The 9,571-nt window shown below is 37.6% G+C and overlaps 1 pseudogene across 1 annotated transcript; it reads right to left on the bottom strand.

Annotated features, from left to right (window-relative positions):
• Positions 1–7,709: 7,709 nt before the first annotated feature.
• LOC306649185 (protein FAM3C-like) lies at positions 7,710–9,233 on the bottom strand (annotated as a pseudogene). Its single transcript has one exon. The product of its transcript is annotated as a protein FAM3C-like (transcript).
• Positions 9,234–9,571: the final 338 nt, after the last annotated feature.

The following is a 9,571-nucleotide window of genomic DNA, read 5'->3' as shown; positions in this document are numbered from 1 at the left end:
GTTTTCAACCTGCTTTTGTTGTTGTGGTTGTCGCCAGACAGTTGGACACAGATTTACCAAGATAAAAGCTGACTCACCTCCCAATCAACCAGGGGTGCAAAGGTTAACAACAAAAGACAATTTTAGACCCTTCACTTCTTAGATTCAAGATGATATTCCAGCTTTACTAACTAGTCTTTGTCTGCCATTTATTTGCCTTTCCTCAAGTTGATGCCTTTAGAGACTCAAGTCCTTTTCCTTTGTCTTGTCACTTTTCTAAGAGTAAACTGTTCTCTGTCGAAAGTGCTGTACAAACTGAAATTCCAAGGCTCCTCTTGAAGAACTATTCATTCACTGGGTGTCTCCCAGGCATATATGAGATATACAAACAAGTAAATTTCTCTCTTTTTTTTTTTTTTCTTCTTAATCTGTCTTTTGTTAATAGAGGTCTATTTCAATGAAGAAACTTTTGAGATGGGAAAACATTATTCTCTCCTAAAGCCGCAAGACATTCCTTTACATCTCAAGAGGATTATTCCTTCACAATCTTCTTTTCCATACAAAGGAAGTCTGGGCAGCTCCAGAGGCCTCATAGCTCACTTAAGTATCATTCTTTATTGACTAGCACAATTCAGAAGACTGTGGCCCAGAGCTGTATTTCCATGAAGGAAAAAGTCCACCACTCTGCTTCTGTGATGAGCAGAAAGTATTGATACTGCGAGTTGCATGCTCTGCTTTTTTCTTCTAGACCACGGCTGGATGAAGATGCCATTTGTGTGAACACAACATGAGATCCAGTAGAAGAGGGAGGAAAAAATAGATGATTCTAATTGGAATTGAACAAACATAGTTCCTAAGTCAGACATTTGAATATTGATCATGGCTAGTTTATTTATCATAAACTTCTAGCCTAGCCTCTTGTACAACCCACATCTACTGCCCTAGAACTAGAACAGCATTTTCTATTAAAAGAACTCTTGACTAATATTCCTGTGTTTTCACAGACGGAAGAACTGAAGAATGCATAAATATGTTACAGCGTATGTACTCAGTGGAATAATCCACAGCAATCATTGCAAACGTCGACGTATAGCTTCAGGCAACACTCAGGATGAAACTAACAATGCAATTACAGACACAAAAGATTACAAACAGCATGATATTGTCTTCTTTAAAAAAAAAAAAAGAACAGCATACAGTTAAAATGAACATAGTATAACAAAACCACATGCATAGGTAGTTTGGAAAATAGATATCTTGATACACTGATAAAGCAATCTATCAATCAATCTGAAGAAGACAGGAGGATAGGGAGGACATCTGTGGGTAGATTAAGTTGCTGAAGCTCTGGTTTCTGTGTTGCATGCAGTGTTAAAAGGTATGCACTACATTAGGAGAGAAGAAAGGAGGAGAAAGGAAGGGAAGAAATGCCATTGCACCTAACAATCACCAAAGAATGACGAGAAATTACTTTACCAATGCACTGAAAAAGCTGGTTTTCTATGCATAGAATGTATAGTCCTTGCCTCCCAAACATCTTTCTTTGAGGACACTTTCTTTAGAGGAGAATAGCACTAGATGCTTGGAGATTGTAGCCATGGCAGGAGGGCCATTCTGTGTGCCTTGTCTGAGTTCCAGGTGGAAACACAAATCTGACCAGTCACTTGTCTGCTTACTAAAATTAAAAATATTGTTCAATCTCTTCTGTATGATTTGAAAAATTCTTCCACCTTCTGACTGCTACCTACCTTTCCAAACTCATTTATGTCTATGTATTAAGTGACTGGTGACTTCTCTTTCCTATTCATGACAAGCACCCTCTGACCACTCTGCCCTTGCTTCTATTTCCTCTGCCTACATCCTCCAGCTTCCTAACACACTCTTGTGCCTTATCCATGACCCAGTCCATGTCGCACTCTGAGGTCCCTCTAACATCAGCAAATGAGGCAAGAATGATGCCTTTCCAGTTCCACAGTTGTTGGTGCTCATTTCTTTAATAAATACTTTCTACATCATATTTTATCTGGCTGTTTATCATTGGCCTCCTTGGTATTGTGAGATTTAGAGAAACAGGACTATGTTCTTCATATAGTTTCTACTATGAAGTGTATATACTGAACATGGCAGGCAGTTTCAAAAATAGTTTCTTCAAAATGTTTCATAGTGTAGTATTAGATGTTCATGGTGTAGTAGTTTTTTTTTTTTTTTTTTTTTTTGTGTGTGTGTGTGTGTGTAAAGAAGTACCAAATATGTAGTGGCTTAGAGCAGGTTATTACCTCACAGTTCTGCAGATCAGATGTCCACTAGACTTTGCTAAGTTCTCTGTTAGGGTCTCATGAGGTTAAAATCAAAGTGTTTGCCAGTCTGGGCTCTTTTCTGGAAGCTCAAGGGAAGATCAGCTTTCAAGCTTGTTAAGGTTGTTGACTGAATTCCAGACTGTTGTAGAAATGAAGTCTTCAGTTCTTTGCTGGTTGTCAGCATTGGGCTGCACCAGCTCCCAGAAATCGTCAGCATTCCTTGGGATGCGGCCCCCTTCATCTTCAAAGCCAGCAAAGGCCTATCAATTCCTTCAGGTGCTTCAGCTCTTTCTGATGTTGCCTTCTGTCATCAGCTGAAGAAAGTTTTCTGCTTTTAAGGGTTTATTTGATGACACTGGGCCCACTTGGATCGTCCCGGATTCTTTTCCTATTCTAAGGTTAAATGTGCCAGAGAACATTAATATAATCATAGAGGGATATGTCATTATATTTATAGGTACCTGAAATCAGAATGACACATTTTGAAGAAGACATTTTTGAAACTTTCCCACAGGGAATAAAGAGAAAAAGAGAGGAAAAAAAAAGAAGTTTCTAAAGCTGATTTCAGAACTTTCTGCTTTTCCCACACCTGCACACAAGAATTCTTTCATACAAATACAGTCATAATATCCTGAAAACAGAGTCCACTCTGTTCCTTTATTACTGGACCTATGGTTTTGGTCCAAAGAGATATTGTAGATATGTCCTCAGAAAAGACAAAAAGTGAGGATGCATTGTTAACTGAACTGGCATTGTTCAAGTGAGACCTGGGAACCATTTCCATGAGAATTCCCCAGTAAAAACGCAGAGATCTGGACCCTATCTCAAAATGAATGAATTATAATGTCTTCTAATATGCATTTAAACAATCTCTGACTTAATAAGCTCAGGCAGCTATTGCAAAATACCATAAATAGGTGTTTTAAATACTAAACGTTTACTTCCTGTAGCTCTAGAGTTTAGAAGTCCACGATGCCAGTAGAACTGAATTCTTGCCAAGACCTCTTTCTTTGTTTACACATAGCCTTTCTCTTGCTGTGTCCTCACATGGCAGAAAGAAAAAAGTAGCTAGCTAGTTCTCTTCCTGTGTGTGTGAGTGTGTTGGGGGTAGTATTAGGGATAGAACCCAGGGGCACTTAACATGAGTTACATCCCCAACCACTTTTTATTTTTATTTTGAGACAGAGCCACACTAAGTTGCTGAGTCTGGCTTTGAACTTTCAATCTTGCCTTAGCCTCTGGAGTTGCTGGAATGACAGAAGTGCACTTCTTCCATTTTCTTATATAAGATAGTAATCCCTTTAATTAGGGATCTACCATCATGCTCCAATCACCTCCTAAATACCACACCTCCAAATACTATCAAATTGGACCTGAAATTTCAACCTGTTGTGGGGCATATACAAACATTTAGTACATCCCAAATACCAAACTTATGATTCTTAGGTAATTTAATATTTGCAAACCTCTATCTGAGCCCTTTCATTTATCTTTTTATATGGCATTTTCTTCTTCAATGCTTTCTTCTTTTTTTCCTACATTTTTTATTGATGCAGTTTTAGTTGCACATAATGATGGAATTTGTTGTTACATATTTGTACACACACACAGTATTCATCTTCAGTGCTTTCTTATGATACCTATTAATGTTGAATTGTGCAACTGATGCCCAACTTTTTTTTATACCTGAATTCCAGCATAACGAACTCTACCACCATCTCAAGTCTCATTGCTAGATAGCGATGGGAGGAATCACAACATACATGCTTTTGGAATGATCAAGCAATAACTGAATAGGAGTCACTGTGAGTATCTACCTCCATTTTGGCAGAAGCTACACAATTGATGGAAAGAAAGAGCTGGTTTTTGTGTCATAGGTTGTACAGCTCTTGCCTTCTGAACATCTTCTTCTGAGGATACTTTCTTGTAAGCATGACTGGAGGAAGTAGGTCACTGGGGTTTACCCTTGGGAACTGTGTCTTGTCCTTGACCCCTTCCTGTCTCTCTCTCTCTCCTCTTTGGATGCATGAACTGAGCAGATTACTACAACCACACCCTTCCACCACCCACCATGATGTTCATGATGTTTTATTTCAGCTTGGGCCCAGAGCAATGGAATCTGCTGACCATGAACTTCTGAAACCATAAGCCAAAATAAACTTTTCCTTCTTTAAGTTGTTATTGACAGGTATTTTAGTCAAGTAATGAAAAGCCAACTAATTCAATTGGGCAAATAGTCTAACAAAAAGCTGTTTTATAATGAAGTGTTGACTATTTCAAATTATATATTGAATACTTGTATCCACAAAATGCTGGCAACACTGTACACTGTAGTGTATGGGTTGTTTCCTCTCATGATGGCATGGCTGACTAGGATCTGTGGCTCATAGTCATTGCCCAGCAGCAAGACCAACATTCAAATTGTAAACTATAGTTTCTATTAAATACATATCACTTTCACACTGTTGCAGTCAAACAATTGTTAAATCAAACGATTGTAAATAAAAGACCACCTGCGAGTATGTGTATGTGTATAAATAAGTGTACACAGATGTATTTATTCATGTATATGTACACAGATATGTACACATCTGTAAACAAATGTATATATGCAGATTTATATATATGTGTGTATATATGCTCCTCAACATATGATGAGTTTAATCCCCTAATAAAACCATCATCAGCTGAAAATATCATTTTATAAACCTAATCTACTGAATATACACATATCCAGTATGTGTTGTGTGTGTTTCTGTTTTTACCCTTTCTTTCTTCCTTCCCGCTTTCCTTTGCGTATTTTCTTGTCTTTTGAAATATTGGAGTAGGAAAAGCATAACCAGAAATACTCCCATCCACCTTCAAAAATGCGCATCTCAATTCAGACATGCCCTTTGGCCTTTCAGGAACGTCTAACCTCCTTTGAAGCCAGATGACCAGTGCAACAGGAAGAAAAGAGAAAAGGAGTTGTATTGAGAGGTCAGTCATTGTGCTGCTGCCTTTTCACAACAGCCCTTGAGAAGCCAGGCAGTATAAAGAGCTCCAACTGGGCTTGTGCTGGTAAACAGTCTCTCCCTGATGGCAGAGGACAGAAGTGTGTAGGGCCACGCTGCATTTAGATGGCCCTCTGTCACTCAGGCAAATGTTGCGTGGTTCCTGGTGGCATGCCTCAAAGACAGCTGCACTGAGGTTGCCTCATCAGGGTCAGGCCTTTATTAAGGAGTGACAGACCCAAAGCTCTGTCTAGTTCTCATGAGCCACCAGGATAACTCCAGGAAACTGGCTGCCCCTGGTTTTCAGTTTGTGGAGTGAGTTTCAGCAGAGTCTTAAATCCCCTGTGTCCACCTATAGTTAATTTTCTCATATTAGACAAAGGGGCCAAAAATATGCAATGGAGAAAAGATAACCTCTTCTACAAATGGTGCTGGGAAAACTGGAAATCCATATACAACAGAATGAAACTAAACCCCTATCTCTCACCCTGCACAAAACTCAACTCACAATGGATCAAGGACCTTGAAATCAGACCAGAGACCCTGCATCTTATAGAAGAAAAAGTAGGTCCAAATCTTCAACTTGTTGGCTTAGGATCAGACTTCCTTAACAGGACTCCCATAGCACAAGAAATAAAAGCAAGAATCAATAACTGGGATAGATTCAAACTAAATAGCATTCTCTCAGCAAAGGAAACTATCAGCAATGTGAAGAGATAGCCTACAGAGTGGGAGAATATCTTTGCCACTCATACTTCAGATAGAGCATTAATTTCCAGAATATATAAAGAACTCAAAAAACTCTACAGAAAGAATACAAATGACCCAATCAACAAATGGGCTAAAGATATGAACAGACGTTTCACAGAAGATTTACAAGCAATCAACAAACATATGAAAAAATGTACACCATCTTCAGTAATAAGTGAAATCAAATCAAAATTACACGAGGATTCCATCTCACCCCAATTTGAATGGAATTATCAAGAATACAAGCAACAATAGGTGTTGGAGAGGATGTGGGGAAAAAGGAACACTCATACATTGTGGGTGGGGCAAACTAGTGCAGCCACTCTGGAAAGCAGTGTGGAGATTCCTTGGAAAATTTGGAATGGACCCACCATTTGACCCAGCTATCTGACTCCTCAGCCTGTACTAAAAGGACTTAAAATCAGCATACTACAGAGATACAGCCACATCAATGTTCATAGTAGCTGCTCAATTCACAATAGCCAGATTGTGGAACCAACCTAGATGTCCTTCAACTGTTGAATGGATAAAGAAACTGTGATATATATATATATACACACACACACACACACACACACACACACACACACACACACACACACATATACACATATACATACACACACACACAATGGAATATTACTCAGCTATAAAGAATAATAAAATTATGGCATTTGCAGGCAAATGGATCAAATTGGAGAATATCATGCTAAGTGAGATAAGCCAATCTCAAAATACCAAAGGAAGAATGATCTTGCTGATAAGCAGATGATGACATATAATGGGGCATGGCAGGGGGTAAGAATGGAGGAAGGGACTGTATAGAGGGAAAAGAGTGGTGGAAGGGGTGGGGGCAAAGAAAAAATAACAGAATAAATCAAACAACATTACCCTATGTAAATGTATGATTATGCAAATGGTATGCTGTTACTCCATGTACAAACAGAAACAACATGTATCCCATTTGTTTACAATAATAATAAATTTTTAAAAATGCAAAAAAAAAAGAAAGCACCTGTGCCAATATGTTGGAAAATGAGGTTTCTCTGAGCTCACTCTAGGTTTTCCACTAACTTACACCTTCATTTTAGAAATTCTGTACATTGAATCTACCAATCTATAACAAATGGAACTTTATATCTTAGTTGTTTTAAAACAAGATGTATTTATTTTCATTATAAAAAACTGCAACATTTGTTGAACAATCCCTAGAACTGTAAAATAGCTATTCTTTTAACTTACAGAATTTTGAGAGAAGTATTTTAAATGTCAAAATATCATGCTGAATGTGATTGAGTATATAAGCACCAAAAATCTAAAAAGTTTACAAAAATTATTTAAACACATAAGGTGCATTTACTTATGAATTACATTCAGTTGGAGGGAAGAAGTAGTACCCAAAAAGTTATCAATAGTTATGAAATATCCAGAAGATATTCAACTTACAGAAAGATAACAAATACTGCTTATAGGTTATATTTATACATAATAGCTAAAATTTAAATTCAAAATTTAAGTGCTGCCTTATGCTGTGAAAGGTAGTTTGATCATTAAATTTATTTATGTTCCAGTTTAAGATACTTCATACATAATAGGTATTTAATGCCCTAGAAAAATTAAAGCAAAATAAAGTAATTTAGTAAATATCTTAAGGATAAAGTTAGATATCCCATATTTTTATGTAGAACTTGGAATGAAGTCATTTTAGTTCAAATATAATTATTTGAAAAATGTTATCAGTCTACTGAGTAATTAGGACTTTTCTAAATATGCCACTGTAGCTTTGGGCAATAATTGCCATTATGAAGTTAGGTGAAGTAAATATAAAATTAATTTCTTAGTTTATAAATCCAAAGTGTCATGATACTAAACATACCCTTTTCAAACCACTTGGTGTATGCCAATAAGGAAAATATATACCTGTGTTGCCCTAAATATACTGTTTTAGCTGTCCTAAGTGACATAATTAGGTCAGGGAGGGGACTTGGCCTGGCTCCTCAGGTTTGTGGAGTCTCCACCTCCAGCTTCACTCTAACAGCTTATACAAGTTCAAGGTTTTGACATCACTAACACAAATTTCAGAAGGTGTGGTCCTGAAGACCACCTACATTTACATGTTGACTTTTGCTGTGTGCATTAAAGAATTTGTTGTGCTTTTCACATATCGGATGTATATTTTCATATCCAACATTTTATTTCTTAGTTTCTTCAGAGGGGAAAATAAAGAATAAGAGTTACATCAGGAGAAATGGACTATAAGGTGACATTGCACACACAACTAGCCAAATCTCTTTTGACTTTAAAAGATAATGTTATCACAAGGCCAGATACATACTTATATATTTATTTATAAACAAAATCCCCTTCATAAAGGCCATATTATTCTATGATCAATTTTTACAGTGACCATATATATATCAATATGTTTTTCACAATCTGATCGGTAACCCACTGATAATGCTTTTAGAATTGATGTGTATTATTATCATAGCAGTCTAAACATTGCACTTCTAAGGAAATGTTCAGTGATTTGCCCATGAGGACTACTTACAAAGACTGCTATTTACATTAGCAACAAATAATCCTGACATCACTCACCAAGATGACTGCATGCTCTTAAAATATTTATGGGTATTTTGTTCTTTGAGTGTCTCATTAATATTGAAAGTGCACTTCCGTTTTTTTCCTTCAGTCTTGTTTCTGGGGAATGCATCCTTCCATTTCTACAACTTGAGGCCATTCTTCATATTTATTTGTATCCTTATTGTTCTTTCTGTGCACTTCAAAGGTGTTTTTTGTCTTAATGCCCTTCCCACCACAGAAGACCCAGTTGTCTCTAAATCTAAGACTAGTTATAGACGTGCTGCCGCAGTGAGCCGTCCTGCCTCATCATTTGAGTTTCATTGCTCCATCATCACATGTCCCCATTAAGACTATTCTACACTTTATGACCTTCAGAAACTCAATAAATGGTGCCACATCTGCTTCCCACACTTAGTGTCTAATATTTCTTCTGTTTTCCCATTTGCCAAGGCAAGTTGATCCCTCATCCAACATTATTCTTCACACCACATGCAGCTGTGTCCAATGCTGATCTTGCAAAGAGATTTCCTAAACTTGTATCCATTTTTATTTCAAATACTTGAGAAATATCATAAAACTTCAGTAAAAACACTGCCACTGCTACCAACTTTGCAGCACCTGCTACCCTCATGTTTAGTTTTTCAGTCTTTGAAACTTTTCATTAAAGGTGCTCCCCCCACGCCCACCTTCTGGTCTCAGTATGCTCAGTACCGCCAGAGGCCAATGAGAGCCACCTCCTGCGCTGGCCTCAGCTTCCTCGGGGACTCCTCTGGCTTCCCCTCACCCGCGCCAGTGGCCAGGAGGAAGTCAGCTCGCCGGGCCTTCTGCCACGCTTCCCCCGCCGCTAACAATCTATATTTTAGTTTTTAAGATCTCTACTGTTCTGCCAAATAGTTCATTGTCCATGGATGTTAAAATGCTTTAAAATGATGATGAAGGTAGAATAAAAGGAAATGAGCTTTATAATAA

This window comes from Sciurus vulgaris, assembly GCF_902686455.1.
Source record: "Sciurus vulgaris genome assembly, chromosome: 17".
NCBI classification, from domain to species: domain Eukaryota; kingdom Metazoa; phylum Chordata; class Mammalia; order Rodentia; family Sciuridae; genus Sciurus; species Sciurus vulgaris.
Note: the sequence above shows the minus strand (reverse complement) of the source record. Positions and strands in the feature narration are given on the sequence as shown.